The 24263-nt window shown below is 43.8% G+C and overlaps 1 long non-coding RNA gene across 7 annotated transcripts in view; it reads right to left on the bottom strand.

Moving 5' to 3' along the window:
- Positions 1-24263, bottom strand: part of LOC307181154 — a 2002597-nt gene that overhangs the window by 1172798 nt on the left and 805536 nt on the right. For all 7 annotated transcript variants that reach the window (XR_013826033.1, XR_013826034.1, XR_013826035.1 and 4 more), the window contains one exon: positions 6381-6466. This is a non-coding gene — a long non-coding RNA (uncharacterized lncRNA). The remainder of the gene's footprint in view (positions 1-6380; positions 6467-24263) is intronic.

Here is a 24263-nt window from a genome sequence, read left to right as displayed (position 1 = left end):
CGTTTACAGTACAAGTTCAACATCGCAGAAAGTGAAAAATGGATAAAGAAGTTGTGGTATTTACTTACAAAGCAATATCACTCAGCAATGAAATCTGTGTCATCAGGCCCTTAGCAGCACAATGAGTGGATTCAGGTATGATGATTCTAACTGAAGTAAGTCACACAGAAAAAGAAACATCATAAGATATCAGTAATACACGGAATGTAAACTTGGCTACACAGGAACTGAATTACAGAACAGAACAGGGACTCAAATTTAGAAAAACAACTTATGCTTGCTTAAGGGTAAAGGTGAGTTGGGGTGCTGCATAAAACCAGAGATTGAAATGAGCACAGATAAAGTTCCTTAAGCCAAATATGGAATAGACAAGAGCTACTCCTTGCTCAACGAAATGGACTCAACACCGCATATTAAACGCCTAAGTATGTACCTGACTTGTAAGTATCTTAAAACCTATGGATTGCTATGTCTCCAAAAGAGAATCAAGCATGTGTACAGGGGCATAAACGCAGCAGTGATAGGATTGGAGAGGTTCGGTGAGCAAATGAAGACCCTTTGAAGTCATATTGCATGGTACCCATTCCACGGGTTTCAACTACACAGGTTTAATGTATTCTTCCTTCAGCTAAAACATGCATGTGGTACCTAGAGTATGATCAACCATGTGATCGGGAGACGTGTTCAAATATGTCTCAGTTTTCCTCCCCTGGTACTCGGGTGCAACATTCCAGACGCTTTACTAACACTCTCCCCACTTGGAGAGTCAGCGCCTTTAACCTCCTGTTTGGCCCAGTTTGCAATTTCTGCGGAAGATGAACAGGAATAGCGAGAACTAATGAGAGACTAGCTGGAGGTGTCTGGACGGGGAAATTTAACTCTGATTTCCCACCAGGAAGAGGAAATAACCAAAGGCTCAGCGTGCCGTGCCGGAACCAGATTAGGGCCTAAACCCATCCTGCGGTGTTGTGGCCAGTTCACAAGAAAGCAAGTTGAAGAAAGGAGCTCAGGGGCACTGTAATTCACAAACCTGCAGAGTTATAAATGACAGCTATTGTCCAAAAATAGACTGAAGTAAGGCTGCCAAGAGGACTTGAAAGCGGGGCAGAATTGCAGGAAACCGATTTCAGGAGGTAGACTGGAATTGCATTGAAAGCATAGGAAAAGAGGCAGAACGTCCACAATGATGCACTTGGCCAAAAAGGGCGTATGCGTTTTTTCCTGAATATATTCAGGAAAAAACGCATACGCCCTTTTTGGCCAACCAAGCAAGCTTGCAAAGGAAATCTGCACTACAATGAAGTCTCACTTCCCCCCGGTCAAAAGGGCCATCTGAAAAAAGTGTAAAATCCAGAAAGGGAGGACAGGCCATGGAGAACTGGGAGCCTTGTTATGCTGATGGGCGGGATGTAAATTGCCAACAACCACTCGGGAGAAGTGTATGGTGTTTCCTGAAACATCTAAAAAACAAAGCAACAGAGCCTAGGGCACTTCCACTTATGGTCCTATAGCTTAGGGAAATTAAAATCAAAAAGACACAGCCACCCCAAAGTTTGGGACACCTCCGTTTACAAGAACCTCGTTTCCCGTACAAGTTCAATATCACAGAAAGTGAAAAATGGATAAAGAACTTGTGGTACTTACGTACAATGCAGTATCACTCAGCAATGAAATCTATGTCATCAGGCCCGTAGCAGCATAATGAGTGGATTCAGGTACGATGATTCTAACTGAAATAAGTCACACAGAAAAAGAAACATCATAAGATATCACTAATACACGGAATGTAAACTTGGCTACACAGGAACTGCATTCCAAAACAGAACAGGGTCTCAAATTTAGAAAACCAACTTATGCTTGCTTAAGGGGAAAGGTGAGTTGGGGTGCTGCATAAAACCAGAGATTGAAATGAGCACAGATAAAGTTCTTTAAGTCAAATATGGAATAGACAAGAGCTACTCCTTGCTCAACGAAATGGACTCAACACCCCATATTAAACGCCTAAGAATGTACCTGACTAGTAAGTATCTTAAAACCTATGGATTGCTATGTCTCCAAAAGAGAATCAAGCGTGTGTACAGGGGCATAAACGCAGCAGTGATAGGATTGGAGAGGTTCGGTGAGCAAATGAAGACCCTTTGAAGTCATATTGCATGGTACCCATTCCACGGGTCTCAACTCTCCAGGTTTAAGGTATTCTTCCTTCAGCTAAAACATGCATGTGGAACCCAAGTATGATCAACCATGTGAATGGGAGACGTGTTCAAATATGTCTCAGTTTTCCTCCCCTGGTACTCGGGTTCAACATTCCAGACGCTTTACTAACACTCTCCCGACTTGGAGAGTCAGTGCCTTTAACCTCCTGTTTGGCCCAGTTTGCAATTTCTGCGGAAGATGAACAGGAATAGCGAGAACCAATGAGAGACTAGCTGGAGGTGTCTGAACGGGCTAATTTAACTCTCATTTCCCACCAGGAAGAGGAATTAACCAAAGGCTCAGCATGCCGGGCCGTAACCAGATTAGGGCCTGAAGCCATCCTGCGGTGTTGAGGCCAGGTCACAAGAAAGCGAGTTGAAGAAAGGAGCTCAGGGGCACTGTAATTCACAAACCTGCAGAGTTATAAATGACAGCTATCGTCCAAAAATAGACTGAAGTAAGGCTGCCAAGAGGACTTGAAAGCGGGGCAGAATTGCAGGAAACCGATTTCAGGAGGTAGACTGGAATTGCATTGAAAGCATAGGAAAAGAGGCAGAACGTCCACAATGATGCACTTGGCCAAAAAGGGCGTATGCGTTTTTTCCTGAATATATTCAGGAAAAAACGCATACGCCCTTTTTGGCCAACCAAGCAAGCTTGCAAAGGAAATCTGCACTACAATGAAGTCTCACTTCCCCCCGGTCAAAAGGGCCATCTGAAAAAAGTGTAAAATCCAGAAAGGCAGGACAGGCCATGGAGAACTGGGAGCCTTGTTATGCTGATGGGCGGGATGTAAATTGCCAACAACCACTCGGGAGAAGTGTATGGTGTTTCCTGAAACATCTAAAAAACAAAGCAACAGAGCCTAGGGCACTTCCACTTATGGTCCTATAGCTTAGGGAAATTAAAATCAAAAAGACACAGCCACCCCAAAGTTTGGAACGGCTCTGTATACAAGAACCTCGTTTACAGTACAAGTTCAACATCGCAGAAAGTGAAAAATGGATAAAGAAGTTGTGGTATTCACTTACAGAGCAATATCATTCAGCAATGAAATCTATGTCATCAGGCCCTTAGCAGCACAATGAGTGGATTCAGGTATGATGATTCTAACTGAAATAAGTCACACAGAAAAAGAAACATCATAAGATATCAGTAATACACGGAATGTAAACTTGGCTACACAGGAACTGAATTACAGAACAGAACAGGGTCTCAAATTTAGAAAACCAACTTATGCTTGCTTAAGGGTAAAGGTGAGTTGGGGTGCTGCATAAAACCAGAGATTGAAATGAGCACAGATAAAGTTCCTTAAGCCAAATATGGAATAGACAAGAGCTACTCCTTGCTCAACGAAATGGACTCAACACCGCATATTAAACGCCTAAGAATGTACCTGACTAGTAAGTATCTTAAAACCTATGGATTGCTATGTCTCCGAAAGAGAATCAAGCATGTGTACAGGGGCATAAACGCAGCAGTGATAGGATTGGAGAGGTTCGGTGAGCAAATGAAGACCCTTTGAAGTCATATTGCATGGTACCCATTCCACGGGTTTCAACTACCCAGGTTTCAGGTATTCTTCCTTCATCTAAAACATGCATGTGGAACCTAGAGTATGATAAACCATGTGATCGGGAGACGTGTTCAAATATGTCTCAGTTTTCCTCCCCTGGTACTCGGGTGCAACATTCCAGACGCTTTACTAACACTCTCCCCACTTGGAGAGTCAGACCCTTTAACCTCCTGTTTGGCCCAGTTTGCAATTTCTGCGGAAGATGAACAGGAATAGCGAGATCCAATGAGAGGCTAGCTGGAGGTGTCTGGACGGGCAAATTTAACTCTCATTTCCCACCAGGAAGAGGAATTAACCAAAGGCTCAGCAGGCCGGACTGGAACCAGATTAGGGCCTTTAGCCATCCTGCGGTGTTGCGGCCAGGTCACAAGAAAGCGAGTTGAAGAAAGGAGCTCAGGGGCACTGTAATTCACAAACCTGCAGAGTTATAAATGACAGCTATCGTCCAAAAATAGACTGAAGTAAGGCTGCCAAGAGGACTTGAAAGCGGGGCAGAATTGCAGGAAACCGATTTCAGGAGGTAGACTGGAATTGCATTGAAAGCATAGGAAAAGAGGCAGAACGTCCACAATGATGCACTTGGCCAAAAAGGGCGTATGCGTTAATTCCTGAATATATTCAGGAAAAAACGCATACGCCCTTTTTGGCCAACCAAGCAAGCTTGCAAAGGAAATCTGCACTACAATGAAGTCTCACTTCCCCCCGGTCAAAAGGGCCATCTGAAAAAAGTGTAAAATCCAGAAAGGCAGGACAGGCCATGGAGAACTGGGAGCCTTGTTATGCTGATGGGCGGGATGTAAATTGCCAACAGACACTCGGGAGAAGTGTATGGTGTTTCCTGAAACATCTAAAAAACAAAGCAACAGAACCTAGGGCACTGCCACTTATGGTCCTATAGCTTAGGGAAATTAAAATCAAAAAGACACAGCCACCCCAAAGTTTGGAACGGCTCTGTTTACAAGAACCTCGTTTACAGTACAAGTTCAACATCGCAGAAAGTGAAAAATGGATAAAGAAGTTGTGGTATTTACTTACAAAGCAATATCACTCAGCAATGAAATCTGTGTCATCACGCCCTTAGCAGCACAATGAGTGGATTCAGGTATGATGATTCTAACTGAAGTAAGTCACACAGAAAAAGAAACATCATAAGATATCAGTAATACACGGAATGTAAACTTGGCTACACAGGAACTGAATTACAGAACAGAACAGGGTCTCAAATTTAGAAAACCAACTTATGCTTGCTTAAGGGTAAAGGTGAGTTGGGGTGCTGCATAAAACCAGAGATTGAAATGAGCACAGATAAAGTTCCTTAAGCCAAATATGGAATAGACAAGAGCTACTCCTTGCTCAACGAAATGGACTCAACACCGCATATTAAACGCCTAAGAATGTACCTGACTAGTAAGTATCTTAAAACCTATGGATTGCTATGTCTCCGAAAGAGAATCAAGCATGTGTACAGGGGCGTAAACGCAGCAGTGATAGGATTGGAGAGGTTCGGTGAGCAAATGAAGACCCTTTGAAGTCATATTGCATGGTACCCATTACACGGGTCTCAACTCTCCAGGTTTAAGGTATTCTTCCTTCTGCTAAAACATGCATGTGGAACACAAGTATGATCAACCATGTGAACGGGAGACGTGTTCAAATATGTCTCAGTTTTCCTCCCCTGGTACTCGGGTGCAACATTCCAGATGCTTTACTAACACTCTCCCCACTTGGAGAGGCAGCGCCTTTAACCTCCTGTTTGGCCCAGTTTGCAATTTCTGTGGAAGATGAACAGGAATAGCGAGAACCAATGAGAGGCTAGCTGGAGGTGTCTGGACGGGCAAATTTAACTCTCATTTCCCACCAGGAAGAGGAAATAACCAAAGGCTCAGCGTGCCGTACCGGAACCAGATTAGGGCCTGAAGCCATCCTGCGGTGTTGCGGCCAGCTCAAAAGAAAGCGAGTTGAAGAAAGGAGCTCAGGGGCACTGTAATTCACAGACCTGCAGAGTTATAAATGACAGCTATCCTCCAAAAATAGACTGAAGTAAGGCTGCCAAGAGGACTTGAAAGCGGGGCAGAATTGCAGGAAACCGATTTCAGGAGGTAGACTGGAATTGCATTGAAAGCATAGGAAAAGAGGCAGAACGTCCACAATGATGCACTTGGCCAAAAAGGGCGTATGCGTTTTTTCCTGAATATATTCAGGAAAAAACGCATACGCCCTTTTTGGCCAACCAAGCAAGCTTGCAAAGGAAATCTGCACTACAATGAAGTCTCACTTCCCCCCGGTCAAAAGGGCCATCTGAAAAAAGTGTAAAATCCAGAAAGGCAACAGGCCATTAAGAACTGGGAGCCTTGTTATGCTGATAGGCGGGATGTAAATTGCCAACAGACACTTGGGAGAAGTGTATGGTGTTTCCTGAAACATCTAAAAAACAAAGCAACAGAGCCTAGGGCACTGCCACTTATGGTCCTATAGCTTAGGGAAATTAAAATCAAAAAGACACAGCCACCCCAAAGTTTGGAACGGCTCTGTTTACAAGAACCTCGTTTACAGTACAAGTTCAACATCGCAGAAAGTGAAAAATGGATAAAGAAGTTGTGGTATTTACTTAAAAAGCAATATCACTCAGCAATGAAATCTGTGTCATCAGGCCCTTAGCAGCACAATGAGTGGATTCAGGTATGATGATTCTAACTGAAGTAAGTCACACAGAAAAAGAAACATCATAAGATATCAGTAATACACGGAATGTAAACTTGGCTACACAGGAATTGAATTACAGAACAGAACAGGGTCTCAAATTTAGAAAACCAACTTATGCTTGCTTAAGGGTAAAGGTGAGTTGGGGTGCTGCATAAAACCAGAGATTGAAATGAGCACAGATAAAGTTCCTTAAGTCAAATATGGAATAGACAAGAGCTACTCCTTGCTCAACAAAATGGACTCAACACCGCATATTAAACGCCTAAGAATGTACCTGACTAGTAAGTATCTTAAAACCTATGGATTGCTATGTCTCCGAAAGAGAATCAAGCATGTGTACAGGGGCATAAACGCAGCAGTGATAGGATTGGAGAGGTTCGGTGAGCAAATGAAGACCCTTTGAAGTCATATTGCATGGTACCCATTACACGGGTCTTAACTCTCCAGGTTTAAGGTATTCTTCCTTCAGCTAAAACATGCATGTGGAACCCAAGTATGATCAACCATGTGAACGGGAGACGTGTTCAAATATGTCTCAGTTTTCCTCCCCTGGTACTCGGGTGCAACATTCCAGACGCTTTACTAACACTCTCCCGACTTGGAGAGTCAGTCCCTTTAACCTCCTGTTTGGCCCAGTTTGCAATTTCTGCGGAAGATGAACAGGAATAGCGAGAACCAATGAGAGGCTAGCTGGAGGTGTCTGAACGGGCAAATTTAACTCTCATTTCCCACCAGGAAGAGGAATTAACCAAAGGCTCAGCATGCCGGGCCAGAACCAGATTAGGGCCTGAAGCCATCCTGCGGTGTTGCGGCCAGCTCACAAGAAAGCGAGTTGAAGAAAGGAGCTCAGGGGCACTGTAATTCACAAACCTGCAGAGTTATAAATGACAGCTATCGTCCAAAAATAGACTGAAGTAAGTCTGCCAAGAGGACTTGAAAGCGGGGCAGAATTGCAGGAAACCGATTTCAGGAGGCAGACTGGAATTGCATTGAAAGCATAGGAAAAGAGGCAGAACGTCCACAATGATGCACTTGGCCAAAAAGGGCGTATGTGTTTTTTCCTGAATATATTCAGGAAAAAACGCATACGCCCTTTTTGGCCAACCAAGCAAGCTTGCAAAGGAAATCTGCACTACAATGAAGTCTCACTTCCCCCTGGTCAAAAGGGCCATCTGAAAAAAGTGTAAAATCCAGAAAGGCAACAGGCCATTGAGAACTGGGAGCCTTGTTATGCTGATGGGCGGGATGTAAATTGCCAACAGACACTCGGGAGAAGTGTATGGTGTTTCCTGAAACATCTAAAAAACAAAGCAACAGAGCCTAGGGCACTGCCACTTATGGTCCTATAGCTTAGGGAAATTAAAATCAAAAAGACACAGCCACCCCAAAGTTTGGGACGCCTCCGTTTACAAGAACCTCGTTTACAGTACAAGTTCAATATCACAGAAAGTGAAAAATGGATAAAGAAGTTGTGGTATTTACTTACAAAGCAATATCACTCAGCAATGAAATCTATGTCATCAGGCCCTTAGCATCAGAATGAGTGGATTCAGGTACGATGATTCTAACTGAAATAAGTCACACAGAAAAAGAAACATCATAAGATATCAGTAATACACGGAATGTAAACTTGGCTACACAGGAACTGAATTACAGAACAGAACAGGGTCTCAAATTTAGAAAACCAACTTATGCTTGCTTAAGGGTAAAGGTGAGTTGGGGTGCTGCATAAAACCAGAGATTGAAATGAGCACAGATAAAGTTCCTTAAGTCAAATATGGAATAGACAAGAGCTACTCCTTGCTCAACGAAATGGACTCAACACCGCATATTAAACGCCTAAGAATGTACCTGACTAGTAAGTATCGTAAAACCTATGGATTGCTATGTCTCCAAAAGAGAATCAAGCATGTGTACAGGGGCATAAACGCAGCAGTGATAGGATTGGAGAGGTTCGGTGAGCAAATGAAGACCCTTTGAAGTCATATTGCATGGTACCCATTCCACGGGTCTCAACTCTCCAGGTTTAAGGTATTCTTCCTTCAGCTAAAACATGCATGGGGAACCCAGAGTATGATCAACCATGTGAACGGGAGACGTGTTCAAATATGTCTCAGTTTTCCTCCCCTGGTACTCGGGTGCAACATTCCAGACACTTTACTAACACTCTCCCGACTTGGAGAGTCAGCGCCTTTAACCTCCTGTTTTGCCCAGTTTGCAATTTCTGCGGAAGATGAACAGGAATAGTGAGAACCAATGAGAGGCTAGCTGGAGGTGTCTGGACGGGCAAATTTAACTCTCATTTCCCACCAGGAAGAGGAAATAACCAAAGGCTCAGCGTGCCGGGCCAGAACCATATTAGGGCCTGAAGCCATCCTGCGGTGTTGCGGCCAGCTCAAAAGAAAGCGAGTTGAAGAAAGGAGCTCAGGGGCACTGTAATTCACAAACCTGCAGAGTTATAAATGACAGCTATCGTCCAAAAATAGACTGAAGTAAGGCTGCCAAGAGGACTTGAAAGCGGGGCAGAATTGCAGGAAACCGATTTCAGGAGGTAGACTGGAATTGCATTGAAAGCATAGGAAAAGAGGCAGAACGTCCACAATGATGCACTTGGCCAAAAAGGGCGTATGCGTTTTTTCCTGAATATATTCAGGAAAAAACGCATACGCACTTTTTGGCCAACCAAGCAAGCTTGCAAAGGAAATCTGCACTACATTGAAGTCTCACTTCCCCCCGGTCAAAAGGGCCATCTGAAAAAAGTGTAAAATCCAGAAAGGCAACAGGCCATTGAGAACTGGGAGCCTTGTTATGCTGATGGGCGGGATGTAAATAGCCAACAGACACTTGGGAGAAGTGTATGGTGTTTCCTGAAACATCTAAAAAACAAAGCAACAGAGCCTAGGGCACTTCCACTTATGGTCCTATAGCTTAGGGAAATTAAAATCAAAAAGACACAGCCACCCCAAAGTTTGGAACGGCTCTGTTTACAAGAACCTCGTTTACAGTACAAGTTCAACATCGCAGAAAGTGAAAAATGGATAAAGAAGTTGTGGTATTCACTTACAAAGCAATATCACTCAGCAATGAAATCTATGTCATCAGGCCCTTAGCAGCACAATGAGTGGATTCAGGTATGATGATTCTAACTGAAATAAGTCACACAGAAAAAGAAACATCATAAGATATCAGTAATACACGGAATGTAAACTTGGCTACACAGGAACTGAATTACAGAACAGAACAGGGTCTCAAATTTAGAAAACCAACTTCTGCTTGCTTAAGGGGAAAGGTGAGTTGGGGTGCTGCATAAAACCAGAGATTGAAATGAGCACAGATAAAGTTCCTTAAGCCAAATATGGAATAGACAAGAGCTACTCCTTGCTCAATGAAATGGACACAACACCCCATATTAAACGCCTAAGAATGTACCTGACTTGTAAGTATCTTAAAACCTATGGATTGCTATGTCTCCGAAAGAGAATCAAGCATGTGTACAGGGGCATAAACGCAGCAGTGATAGGATTGGAGAGGTTCGGTGAGCAAATGAAGACCCTTTGAAGTCATATTGCATGGTACCCATTCCACGGGTTTCAACTACCCAGGTTTAAGGTATTCTTCCTTCAGCTAAAACATGCATGTGGAACCCAAGTATGATCAACCATGTGAACGGGAGACGTGTTCAAATATGTCTCAGTTTTCCTCCCCTGGTACTCGGGTGCAACATTCCAGACGCTTTACTAACACTCTCCTCACTTGGAGAGTCAGTCCCTTTAACCTCCTGTTTGGCCCAGTTTGCAATTTCTGCGGAAGATGAACAGGAATAGCGAGAACCAATGAGAGGCTAGCTGGAGGTGTCTGGACGGGCAAATTTAACTCTCATTTCCCACCAGGAAGAGGAAATAACCAAAGGCTCAGCGTGCCGTACCGGAACCAGATTAGGGCCTGAAGCCATCCTGCGGTGTTGCGGCCAGCTCAAAAGAAAGCGAGTTGAAGAAAGGAGCTCAGGGGCACTGTAATTCACAAACCTGCAGAGTTATAAATGACAGCTATCGTCCAAAAATAGACTGAAGTAAGGCTGCCAAGAGGACTTGAAAGCGGGGCAGAATTGCAGGAAACCGATTTCAGGAGGTAGACTGGAATTGCATTGAAAGCATAGGAAAAGAGGCAGAACGTCCACAATGATGCACTTGGCCAAAAAGGGCGTATGCGTTTTTTCCTGAATATATTCAGGAAAAAACGTATACGCCCTTTTTGGCCAACCAAGCAAGCTTGCAAAGGAAATCTGCACTACAATGAAGTCTCACTTCCCCCCAGCCAAAAGGGCCATCTGAAAAAAGTGTAAAATCCAGAAAGGCAACAGGCCATTGAGAACTGGGAGCCTTGTTATGCTGATGGGCGGGATGTAAATTGCCAACAGACACTTGGAAGAAGTGTATGGTGTTTACTGAAACATCTAAAAAACAAAGCAACAGAGCCTAGGGCACTTCCACTTATGGTTCCATAGCTTAGGGAAATTAAAATCAAAAAGACACAGCCACCCCAAAGTTTGGGACGCCTCTGTTTACAAGAACCTCGTTTACAGTACAAGTTCAACATCGCAGAAAGTGAAAAATGGATAAAGAAGTTGTGGTATACACTTACAAAGCAATATCACTCAGCAATGAAATCTATGTCATCAGGCCCTTAGCAGCACAATGAGTGGATTCAGGTATGATGATTCTAACTGAAATAAGTCACACAGAAAAAGAAACATCATAAGATATCAGTAATACACGGAATGGAAACTTGGCTACACAGGAACTGAATTACAGAACAGAACAGGGTCTCAAATTTAGAAAAACAACTTATGCTTGCTTAAGGGTAAAGGTGAGTTGGGGTGCTGCATAAAACCAGAGATTGAAATGAGCACAGATAAAGTTCCTTAAGCCAAATATGGAATAGACAAGAGCTACTCCTTGCTCAACGAAATGGACTCAACACCGCATATTAAACGCCTAAGAATGTACCTGACTTGTAAGTATCTTAAAACCTATGGATTGCTATGTCTCCGAAAGAGAATCAAGCATGTGTACAGGGGCATAAACGCAGCAGTGATAGGATTGGAGAGGTTCGGTGAGCAAATGAAGACCCTTTGAAGTCATATTGCATGGTACCCATTCCACGGGTTTCAACTACCCAGGTTTAAGGTATTCTTCCTTCAGCTAAAACATGCATATGGAACCTAGAGTATGATCAACCATTTGATAGGGAGACGTGTTCAAATATGTCTCAGATTTCCTCCCCTGGTACTCGGGTGCAACATTCCAGACGCTTTACTAACACTCTCCCCACTTGGAGAGTCAGTCCCTTTAACCTCCTGTTTGGCCCAGTTTGCAATTTCTGCGGAAGATGAACAGGAATAGCGAGAACCAATGAGAGGCTAGCTGGAGGTGTCTGGACGGGCAAATTTAACTCTCATTTCCCACCAGGAAGAGGAATTAACCAAAGGCTCAGCGTGCCGGGCCGGAACCAGATTAGGGCCTGAAGCCATCCTGCGGTGTTGCGGCCAGGTCACAAGAAAGCGAGTTGAAGTAAGGAGCTCAGGGGCACTGTAATTCACAAACCTGCAGAGTTATAAATGACAGCTATCGTCCAAAAATAGACTGAAGTAAGGCTGCCAAGAGGACTTGAAAGCGGGGCAGAATTGCAGGAAACCGATTTCAGGAGGTAGACTGGAATTGCATTGAAAGCATAGGAAAAGAGGCAGAACGTCCACAATGATGCACTTGGCCAAAAAGGGCGTATGCGTTTTTTCCTGAATATATTCAGGAAAAAACGCATACGCCCTTTTTGGCCAACCAAGCAAGCTTGCAAAGGAAATCTGCACTACAATGAAGTCTCACTTCCCCCCGGTCAAAAGGGCCATCTGAAAAAAGTGTAAAATCCAGAAAGGCAGGACAGGCCATGGAGAACTGGGAGCCTTGTTATGCTGATGGGCAGGATGTAAATTGCCAACAGACACTCGGGAGAAGTGTATGGTGTTTCCTGAAACATCTAAAAAACAAAGCAACAGAGCCTAGGGCACTGCCACTTATGGTCCTATAGCTTAGGGAAATTAAAATCAAAAAGACACAGCCACCCCAAAGTTTGGGACGCCTCTGTTTACAAGAACCTCGTTTACAGTACAAGTTCAACATCGCAGAAAGTGAAAAATGGATAAAGAAGTTGTGGTATTTACTTACAAAGCAATATCACTCAGCAATGAAATCTATGTCATCAGGCCCTTAGCATCACAATGAGTGGATTCAGGTATGATGATTCTAACTGAAATAAGTCACACAGAAAAAGAAACATCATAAGATATCAGTAATACACGGAATGTAAACTTGGCTACACAGGAACTGAATTACAGAACAGAACAGGGTCTCAAATTTAGAAAACCAACTTATGCTTCCTTAAGGGTAAAGGTGAGTTGGGGTGCTGCATAAAACCAGAGATTGAAATGAGCACAGATAAAGTTCCTTAAGTCAAATATGGAATAGACAAGAGCTACTCCTTGCTCAACGAAATGGACTCAACACCGCATATTAAACGCCTAAGAATGTACCTGACTAGTAAGTATCGTAAAACCTATGGATTGCTATGTCTCCGAAAGAGAATCAAGCATGTGTACAGGGGCATAAACGCAGCAGTGATAGGATTGGAGAGGTTCGGTGAGCAAATGAAGACCCTTTGAAGTCATATTGCATGGTACCCATTACACGGGTCTCAACTCTCCAGGTTTAAGGTATTCTTCCTTCAGCTAAAACATGCATGTGGAACCTAGAGTATGATCAACCATGTGATCGGGAGACGTGTTCAAATATGTCTCAGGTTTCCTCCCCTGGTACTCGGGTGCAACATTCCAGACGCTTTACTAACACTCTCCCCACTTGGAGAGTCAGCGCCTTTAACCTCCTGTTTGGCCCAGTTTGCAATTTCTGCGGAAGATGAACAGGAATAGCGAGAACCAATGAGAGGCTAGCTGGAGGTGTCTGGACGGGCAAATTTAACTCTCATTTCCCACCAGGAAGAGGAAATAACCAAAGGCTCAGCGTGCCGTACCGGAACCAGATTAGGGCCTGAAGCCATCCTGCGGTGTTGCGGCCAGGTCACAAGAAAGCGAGTTGAAGAAAGGAGCTCAGGGGCACTGTAATTCACAAACCTGCAGAGTTATAAATGACAGCTATCGTCCAAAAATAGACTGAAGTAAGGCTGCCAAGAGGACTTGAAAGCGGGGCAGAATTGCAGGAAACCGATTTCAGGAGGTAGACTGGAATTGCATTGAAAGCATAGGAAAAGAGGCAGAACGTCCACAATGATGCACTTGGCCAAAAAGGGCGTGTGCGTTTTATCCTGAATATATTCAGGAAAAAACGCATACGCCCTTTTTGGCCAACCAAGCAAGCTTGCAAAGGAAATCTGCACTACAATGAAGTCTCACTTCCCCCCGGTCAAAAGGGCCATCTGAAAAAAGTGTAAAATCCAGAAAGACAAGACAGGCCATGGAGAACTGGGAGCCTTGTTATGCTGATGGGCGGGATGTAAATTGCCAACAACCACTCAGGAGAAGTGTATGGTGTTTCCTGAAACATCTAAAAAACAAAGCAACAGAACCTAGGGCATTTCCACTTATGGTCCTATAGCTTAGGGAAATTAAAATCAAGAAGACACAGCCACCCCAAAGTTTGGAACGGCTCTGTTTACAAGAACCTCGTTTACAGTACAAGTTCAACATCGCAGAAAGTGAAAAATGGATAAAGAAGTTGTGGTATTTACTTACAAAGCAATATCACTCAGCAATGAAATCTGTGTCATCAGGCCCTTAGCAGCACAATGAGTGGATTCAGGTATGATGATTCTAACTGAAATAAGTCACACAGAAAAAGAAACATCATAAGATATCAGTAATACACGGAATGTAAACTTGGCTACACAGGAACTGAATTACAGAACAGAACAGGGTCTCAAATTTAGAAAACCAACTTATGCTTGCTTAAGGGTAAAGGTGAGTTGGGGTGCTGCATAAAACCAGAGATTGAAATGAGCACAGATAAAGTTCCTTAAGTCAAATATGGAATAGACAAGAGCTACTCCTTGCTCAACGAAATGGACTCAACACCGCATATTAAACGCCTAAGAATGTACCTGACTAGTAAGTATCGTAAAACTTATGGATTGCTATGTCTCCAAAAGAGAATCAACCATGTGTACAGGGGCATAAACGCAGCAGTGATAGGATTGGAGAGGTTCGGTGAGCAAATGAAGACCCTTTGAAGTCATATTGCATGGTACCCATTACACGGGTCTCAACTCTCCAGGTTTAAGGTATTCTTCCTTCAGCTAAAACATGCATGTGGAACCCAAGTATGATCAACCATGTGAACGGGAGACGTGTTCAAATATGTCTCAGTTTTCCTCCCCTGGTACTCGGGTGCAACATTCCAGACGCTTTACTAACACTCTCCCCACTTGGAGAGTCAGCGCCTTTGACCTCCTGTTTGGCCCAGTTTGCAATTTCTGCGGAAGATGAACAGGAATAGCGAGAACCAATGAGAGGCTAGCTGGAGGTGTCTGGACGGGCAAATTTAACTCTCATTTCCCACCAGGAAGAGGAAATAACCAAAGGCTCAGCATGCCGTACCGGAACCAGATTAGGGCCTGAAGCCATCCTGCGGTGTTGCGGCCAGGTCACAAGAAAGCGAGTTGAAGAAAGGAGCTCAGGGGCACTGTAATTCACAAACCTGCAGAGTTATAAATGACAGCTATCGTCCAAAAATAGACTGAAGTAAGGCTGCCAAGAGGACTTGAAAGCGGGGCAGAATTGCAGGAAACCGATTTCAGGAGGTAGACTGGAATTGCATTGAAAGCATAGGAAAAGAGGCAGAACGTCCACAATGATGCACTTGGCCAAAAAGGGCGTGTGCGTTTTATCCTGAATATATTCAGGAAAAAACGCATACGCCCTTTTTGGCCAACCAAGCAAGCTTGCAAAGGAAATCTGCACTACAATGAAGTCTCACTTCCCCCCGGTCAAAAGGGCCATCTAAAAAAAGTGTAAAATCCAGAAAGACAAGACAGGCCATGGAGAACTGGGAGCCTTGTTATGCTGATGGGCGGGATGTAAATTGCCAACAACCACTCGGGAGAAGTGTATGGTGTTTCCTGAGACATCTAAAAAACAAAGCAACAGAACCTAGGGCACTTCCACTTATGGTCCTATAGCTTAGGGAAATTAAAATCAAAAAGACACAGCCACCCCAAAGTTTGGGACGCCTCTGTTTACAAGAACCTCGTTTACAGTACAAGTTCAACATCGCAGAAAGTGAAAAATGGATAAAGAAGTTGTGGTATTTACTTACAAAGCAATATCACTCAGCAATGAAATCTGTGTCATCTGGCCCTTAGCAGCACAATGAGTGGATTCAGGTATGATGATTCTAACTGAAGTAAGTCACACAGAAAAAGAAACATCATAAGATATCAGTAATACACGGAATGTAAACTTGGCTACACAGGAACTGAATTACAGAACAGAACAGGGACTCAAATTTAGAAAACCAACTTATGCTTGCTTAAGGGGAAAGGTGAGTTGGGGTGCTGCATAAAACCAGAGATTGAAATGAGCACAGATAAAGTTCCTTAAGCCAAATATGGAATAGACAAGAGCTACTCCTTGCTCAATGAAATGGACTCAACACTGCATATTAAACGCCTAAGAATGTACCTGACTAGTAAGTATCTTAAAACCTATGGATTGCTATGTCTCCGAAAGAGAATCAAGCATGTGTACAGGGGCATAAACGCAGCAGTGATAGGATTGGAGAGGTTCGGTGAGCAAATGAAGACCCTTTGAAGTCATATTGCATGGTACCCATTCCACGGGTTTCAACTACCCAGGTTTAAGGTATTCTTCCTTCAGCTAAAACATGCATGTGGAACCTAGAGTATGATCAACCATGTGATCGGGAGACGTGTTCAAATATGTCTCAGTTTTCCTCCCCTGGTATTCGGGTGCAACATTCCAGACGCTTTACTAACACTCTCCCGACTTGGAGAGTCAGTCCCTTTAACCTCCTGTTTGGCCCAGTTTGCAATTTCTGCTTAAGATGAACAGAAATAGCGAGAACCAATGAGAGGCTAGCTGGAGGTGTCTGGACGGGCAAATTTAACTCTCATTTCCCACCAGGAAGAGGAAATAACCAAAGGCTCAGCGTGCCGTGCCGGAACCAGATTAGGGCCTGAAGCCATCCTGCGGTGTTGCGGCCAGCTCAAAAGAAAGCGAGTTGAAGAAAGGAGCTCAGGGGCACTGTAATTCACAAACCTGCAGAGTTATAAATGACAGCTATCGTCCAAAAATAGACTGAAGTAAGGCTGCCAAGAGGACTTGAAAGCAGGGCAGAATTGGAGGAAAGCGATTTCAGGAGGTAGACTGGAATTGCATTGAAAGCATAGGAAAAGAGGCAGAACGTCCACAATGATGCACTTGGCCAAAAAGGGCGTATGCGTTTTTTCCTGAATATATTCAGGAAAAAACGCATACGCCCTTTTTGGCCAACCAAGCAAGCTTGCAAAGGAAATCTGCACTACAATGAAGTCTCACTTCCCCCCGTCAAAAGGGCCATCTGAAAAAAAGTGTAAAATCCAGAAAGGCAGGACAGGCCATGGAGAACTGGGAGCCTTGTTATGCTGATGGGCGGGATGTAAATTGCCAACAACCACTCGGGAGAAGTGTATGGTGTTTCCTGAAACATCTAAAAAACAAAGCAACAGAGCCTAGGGCACTTCCACTTATGGTCCTATAGCTTAGGGAAATTAAAATCAAAAAGACACAGCCACCCCAAAGTTTGGGACGCCTCCGTTTACAAGAACCTCGTTTACCATACAAGTTCAATATCACAGAAAGTGAAAAATGGATAAAGAACTTGTGGTACTTACGTACAATGCAGTATCACTCAGCAATGAAATCTATGTCATCATGCCCATAGCAGCATAATGAGTGGATTCAGGTACGATGATTCTAACTGAAATAAGTCACACAGAAAAAGAAACATCATAAGATATCACTAATACACGGAATGTAAACTTGGCTACACAGGAACTGCATTCCAAAACAGAACAGGGTCTCAAATTTAGAAAACCAACTTATGCTTGCTTAAGGGGAAAGGTGAGTTGGGGTGCTGCATAAAACCAGAGATTGAAATGAGCACAGATAAAGTTCCTTAAGCCAAATATGGAATAGACAAGAGCTACTCCTTGCTCAACGAAATGGACTCAACACCCCATAGTAAACGCCTAAGAATGTACCTGACTAGTAAGTATCTTAAAACCTATGGATTGCTATGTCTCCGAAAGAGAATCAAGCATGTGTACAGGGGCATAAACGCAGCAGTGATAGGATTGGAGAGGTTCGGTGAGCAAATGAAGACCCTTTGAAGTCATATTGCATGGTACCCATTACACGGGTTTCAACTACCCAGGTTTTAGGTATTCTTCCTTCAGCTAAAACATGCATGTGGAACCCAAGTATGATCAACCATGTGAACGGGAGACGTGTTCAAATATGTCTCAGTTTTCCTCCCCTGGTACTCGGGTGCAACATTCCAGACGCTTTACTAACACTCTCCCCACTTGGAGAGTCAGCGCCTTTAACCTCCTGTTTGGCCCAGTTTGCAATTTCTGCGGAAGATGAACAGGAATAGCGAGAACCAATGAGAGGCTAGCTGGAGGTGTCTGGACGGGCAAATTTAACTCTCATTTCCCACCAGGAAGAGGAAATAACCAAAGGCTCAGCGTGCCGTGCCGGAACCAGATTAGGGCCTGAAGCCATCCTGCGGTGTTGCGGCCAGGTCATAAGAAAGCAAGTTGAAGAAAGGAGCTCAGGGGCACTGTAATGCACAAACCTGCAGAGTTATAAATGACAGCTATCGTCCAAAAATAGACTTAAGTAAGGCTGCCAAGAGGACTTGAAAGCGGGGCAGAATTGCAGGAAACCGATTTCAGGAGGTAGACTGGAATTGCATTGAAAGCATAGGAAAAGAGGCAGAACGTCCACAATGATGCACTTGGCCAAAAAGGGCGTATGCGTTTTTTCCTGAATATATTCAGGAAAAAACGCCTACGGCCTTTTTGGCCAACCAAGCAAGCTTGCAAAGGAAATCTGCACTACAATGAAGTCTCACTTCCCCCGGGTCAAAAGGGCCATCTGAAAAAAGTGTAAAATCCAGAAAGGCAGGACAAGCCATGGAGAACTGGGAGCCTTGTTATGCTGATGGGCGGGATGTAAATTGCCAACAACCACTCGGGAGAAGTGTGTGGTGTTTCCTGAAACATCTAAAAAACAAAGCAACAGAACCTAGGGCACTTCCACTTATGGTCCTATAGCTTAGGGAAGTTAAAATCAAAAAGACACAGCCACCCCAAAGTTTGGAACGGCTCTGTTTACAAGAACCTCGTTTACAGTACAAGTTCAACATCGCAGAAAGTGAAAAATGGATAAAGAAGTTGTGGTATTTACTTACAAAGCAATATCACTCAGCAATGAAATCTGTGTCATCAGGCCCTTAGCAGAACAATGAGTGGATTCAGGTATGATGATTCTAACTGAAATAAGTCACACAGAAAAAGAAACATCATAAGATATCAGTAATACACGGAATGTAAACTTGGCTACACAGGAACTGAATTACAGAACAGAACAGGGTCTCAAATTTAGAAAACCAACTTATGCTTGCTTAAGGGGAAAGGTGAGTTGGGGTGCTGCATAAAACCAGAGATTGAAATGAGCACAGATAAAGTTCCTTAAGCCAAATATGGAATAGACAAGAGCTACTCCTTTCTCAACGAAATGGACTCAACACCGCATATTAAACGCCTAAGAATGTACCTGACTAGTAAGTATCGTAAAACCTATGGATTGCTATGTCTCCGAAAGAGAATCAAGCGTGTGTACAGGGGCATAAACGCAGCAGTGATAGGATTGGAGATGTTCGGTGAGCAAATGAAGACCCTTTGAAGTCATATTGCATGGTACCCATTCCAAGGGTTTCAGATACCCAGGTTTAAGGTATTCTTCCTTCAGCTAAAACATGCATGTGGAACCTAGAGTATGATCAACCATGTGATCGGGAGAAGTGTTCAAATATGTCTCAGTTTTCCTCCCCTGGTACTCGGGTGCAACATTCCAGACGCTTTACTAACACTCTCCCGACTTGGAGAGTCAGTCCCTTTAACCTCCTGTTTGGCCCAGTTTGCAATTTCTGCGGAAGATGAACAGGAATAGCGAGAACCAATGAGAGACTAGCTGGAGGTGTCTGGACGGGCAAATTTAAATCTCATTTCCCACCAGGAAGAGGAATTAACCAAAGGCTCAGCATGCCGGGCCGGAACCAGATTAGTGCCTGAAGCCATCCTGCGGTGTTGCGGCCAGGTCACAAGAAAGCGAGTTGAAGAAAGGAGCTCAGGGGCACTGTAATTCACAAACCTGCAGACTTATAAATGACAGCTATCGTCCAAAAATAGACTGAAGTAAGGCTGCCAAGAGGACTTGAAAGCGGGGCAGAATTGCAGGAAACCGATTTCAGGAGGTAGACTGGAATTGCATTGAAAGCATAGGAAAAGAGGCAGAACGTCCACAATGATGCACTTGGCCAAAAAGGGCGTATGCGTTTTTTCCTGAATATATTCAGGAAAAAACGCATATGCACTTTTTGGCCAACCAAGCAAGCTTGCAAAGGAAATCTGCACTACAATGAAGTCTCACTTCCCCCCGGTCAAAAGGGCCATCTGAAAAAAGTGTAAAATCCAGAAAGGCAAGACAGGCCATGGAGAACTGGGAGCCTTGTTATGCTGATGGGCGGGATGTAAATTGCCAACAGACACTTGGGAGAAGTGTATGGTGTTTCCAGAAACATCTAAAAAACAAAGCAACAGAACCTAGGGCACTTCCACTTATGGTCCTATAGCTTAGGGAAATTAAAATCAAAAAGACACAGCCACCCCAAAGTTTGGAACGGCTCTGTTTACAAGAACCTCGTTTACAGTACAAGTTCAACATCGCAGAAAGTGAAAAATGGATAAAGAAGTTGTGGTATTTACTTACAAAGCAATATCACTCAGCAATGAAATCTGTGTCATCAGGCCCGTAGCAGCACAATGAGTGGATTCAGGTACGATGATTCTAACTGAAATAAGTCACACAGAAAAAGAAACATCATAAGATATCACTAATACACGGAATGTAAACTTGGCTACACAGGAACTGAATTACAGAACAGAACAGGGTCTCAAATTTAGAAAACCAACTTATGCTTGCTTAAGGGGAAAGGTGAGTTGGGGTGCTGCATAAAACCAGAGATTGAAATGAGCACAGATAAAGTTCCTTAAGCCAAATATGGAATAGACAAGAGCTACTCCTTGCTCAACGAAATGGACTCAACACCCCATATTAAACGCCTAAGAATGTACCTGACTAGTAAGTATCTTAAAACCTATGGATTGCTATGTCTCCAAAAGAGAATCAAGCATGTGTACAGGGGCATAAACGCAGCAGTGATAGGATTGGAGAGGTTCGGTGAGCAAATGAAGACCCTTTGAAGTCATATTGCATGGTACCCATTACACGGGTCTCAACTCTCCAGGTTTAAGGTATTCTTCCTTCAGCTAAAACATGCATGTGGAACCCAAGTATGATCAACCATGTGAACGGGAGACGTGTTCAAATATGTCTCAGTTTTCCTCCCCTGGTACTCGGGTGCAACATTCCAGACGCTTTACTAACACTCTCCCCACTTGGAGAGTCAGCGCCTTTAACCTCCTGTTTGGCCCAGTTTGCAATTTCTGCGGAAGATGAACAGGAATAGCGAGAACCAATGAGAGGCTAGCTGGAGGTGTCTGGACGGGCAAATTTAACTCTCATTTCCCACCAGGAAGAGGAAATAACCAAAGGCTCAGCGTGCCGTACCGGAACCAGATTAGGGCCTGAAGCCATCCTGCGGTGTTGCGGCCAGCTCAAAAGAAAGCGAGTTGAAGAAAGGAGCTCAGGGGCACTGTAATTCACAAACCTGCAGAGTTATAAATGACAGCTATCGTCCAAAAATACACTGAAGTAAGGCTGCCAAGAGGACTTGAAAGCGGGGCAGAATTGCAGGAAACCGATTTCAGGAGGTAGACTGGAATTGCATTGAAAGCATAGGAAAAGAGGCAGAACGTCCACAATGATGCACTTGGCCAAAAAGGGCGTATGCGTTTTTTCCTGAATATATTCAGGAAAAAACGCATACGCCCTTTTTGGCCAACCAAGCAAGCTTGCAAAGGAAATCTGCACTACAATGAAGTCTCACTTCCCCCCGGTCAAAAGGGCCATCTGAAAAAAGTGTAAAATCCAGAAAGGCAGGACAGGCCATGGACAACTGGGAGCCTTGTTATGCTGATGGGCGGGATGTAAATTGCCAACAGACACTCGGGAGAAGTGTATGGTGTTTCCTGAAACATCTAAAGAACAAAGCAACAGAACCTAGGGCACTTCCACTTATGGTCCTATAGCTTAGGGAAATTAAAATCAAAAAGACACAGCCACCCCAAAGTTTGGGACGCCTCTGTTTACAACAACCTCGTTTACAGTACAAGTTCAACATCGCAGAAAGTGAAAAATGGATAAAGAAGTTGTGGTATTTACTTACAAAGCAATATCACTCAGCAATGAAATCTGTGTCATCAGGCCCTTAGCAGCACAATGAGTGGATTCAGGTATGATGATTCTAACTGAAGTAAGTCACACAGAAAAAGAAACATCATAAGATATCAGTAATACACGGAATGTAAACTTGGCTACACAGGAACTGAATTACAGAACAGAACAGGGACTCAAATTTAGAAAACCAACTTATGCTTGCTTAAGGGTAAAGGTGAGTTGGGGTGCTGCATAAAACCAGAGATTGAAATGAGCACAGATAAAGTTCCTTAAGCCAAATATGGAATAGACAAGAGCTACTCCTTGCTCAACGAAATGGACTCAACACCGCATATTAAACGCCTAAGAATGTACCTGACTAGTAAGTATCGTAAAACCTATGGATTGCTATGTCTCCAAAAGAGAATCAAGCGTGTGTACAGGGGCATAAACACAGCAGTGATAGGATTGGAGAGGTTCGGTGAGCAAATGAAGACCCTTTGAAGTCATATTGCATGGTACCCATTACACGGGTCTCAACTCTCCAGGTTTAAGGTATTCTTCCTTCAGCTAAAACATGCATGTGGAACCCAAGTATGATCAACCATGTGAACGGGAGACGTGTTCAAATATTTCTCAGTTTTCCTCCCCTGGTACTCGGGTGCAACATTCCAGACGCTTTACTAACACTCTCCCCACTTGGAGAGTCAGCGCCTTTAACCTCCTGTTTGGCCCAGTTTGCAATTTCTGCGGAAGATGAACAGGAATAGCGAGAACCAATGAGAGACTAGCTGGAGGTGTCTGGACGGCCAAATTTAACTCTCATTTCCCACCAGGAAGAGGAAATAACCAAAGGCTCAGCGTGCCGTGCCGGAACCAGATTAGGGCCTGAAGCCATCCTGCGGTGTTGCGGCCAGGTCACAAGAAAGCGAGTTGAAGAAAGGAGCTCAGGGGCACTGTAATTCACAAACCTGCAGAGTTATAAATGACAGCTATCGTCCAAAAATAGACTGAAGTAAGGCTGCCAAGAGGACTTGAAAGCGGGGCAGAATTGCAGGAAACCGATTTCAGGAGGTAGACTGGAATTGCATTGAAAGCATAGGAAAAGAGGCAGAACGTCCACAATGATGCACTTGGCCAAAAAGGGCGTATGCGTTTTTTCCTGAATATATTCAGGAAAAAACGCATACGCCCTTTTTGGCCAACCAAGCAAGCTTGCAAAGGAAATCTGCACTACAATGAAGTCTCACTTCCCCCCGGTCAAAAGGGCCATCTGAAAAAAGTGTAAAATCCAGAAAGGCAGGACAGGCCATGGAGAACTGGGAGCCTTGTTATGCTGATGGGCGGGATGTAAATTGCCAACAGACACTGGGGAGAAGTGTATGGTGTTTCCTGAAACATCTAAAAAACAAAGCAACAGAGCCTAGGGCACTGCCACTTATGGTCCTATAGCTTAGGGAAATTAAAATCAAAAAGACACAGCCACCCCAAACTTTCCAACGGCTCTGTTTACAAGAACCTCGTTTACAGTACAAGTTCAACATCGCAGAAAGTGAAAAATGGATAAAGAAGTTGTGGTATTTACTTACAAAGCAATATCACTCAGCAATGAAATCTGTGTCATCAGGCCCGTAGCAGCACAATGAGTGGATTCAGGTATGATGATTCTAACTGAAATAAGTCACACAGAAAAGAAACATCATAAGATATCAGTAATACACGGAATGTAAACTTGGCTACACAGGAACTGAATTACAGAACAGAACAGGGTCTCAAATTTAGAAAACCAACTTATGCTTGCTTAAGGGTAAAGGTGAGTTGGGGTGCTGCATAAAACCAGAGATTGAAATGAGCACAGATAAAGTTCCTTAAGTCAAATATGGAATAGACAAGAGCTACTCCTTGCTCAACGAAATGGACTCAACACCGCATATTAAACGCCTAAGAATGTACCTGACTAGTAAGTATCGGAAAACCTATGGATTGCTATGTCTCCAAAAGAGAATCAAGCATGTGTACAGGGGCATAAACGCAGCAGTGATAGGATTGGACAGGTTCGTGAGCAAATGAAGACCCTTTGAAGTCATATTGCATGGTACG

The sequence above is a fragment of the Stenella coeruleoalba genome, assembly GCF_951394435.1.
Source record: "Stenella coeruleoalba genome assembly, contig: scaffold_61, whole genome shotgun sequence".
Lineage (NCBI taxonomy): Eukaryota > Metazoa > Chordata > Mammalia > Artiodactyla > Delphinidae > Stenella > Stenella coeruleoalba.
This window is presented reverse-complemented; position numbering and strand designations above follow the sequence as displayed.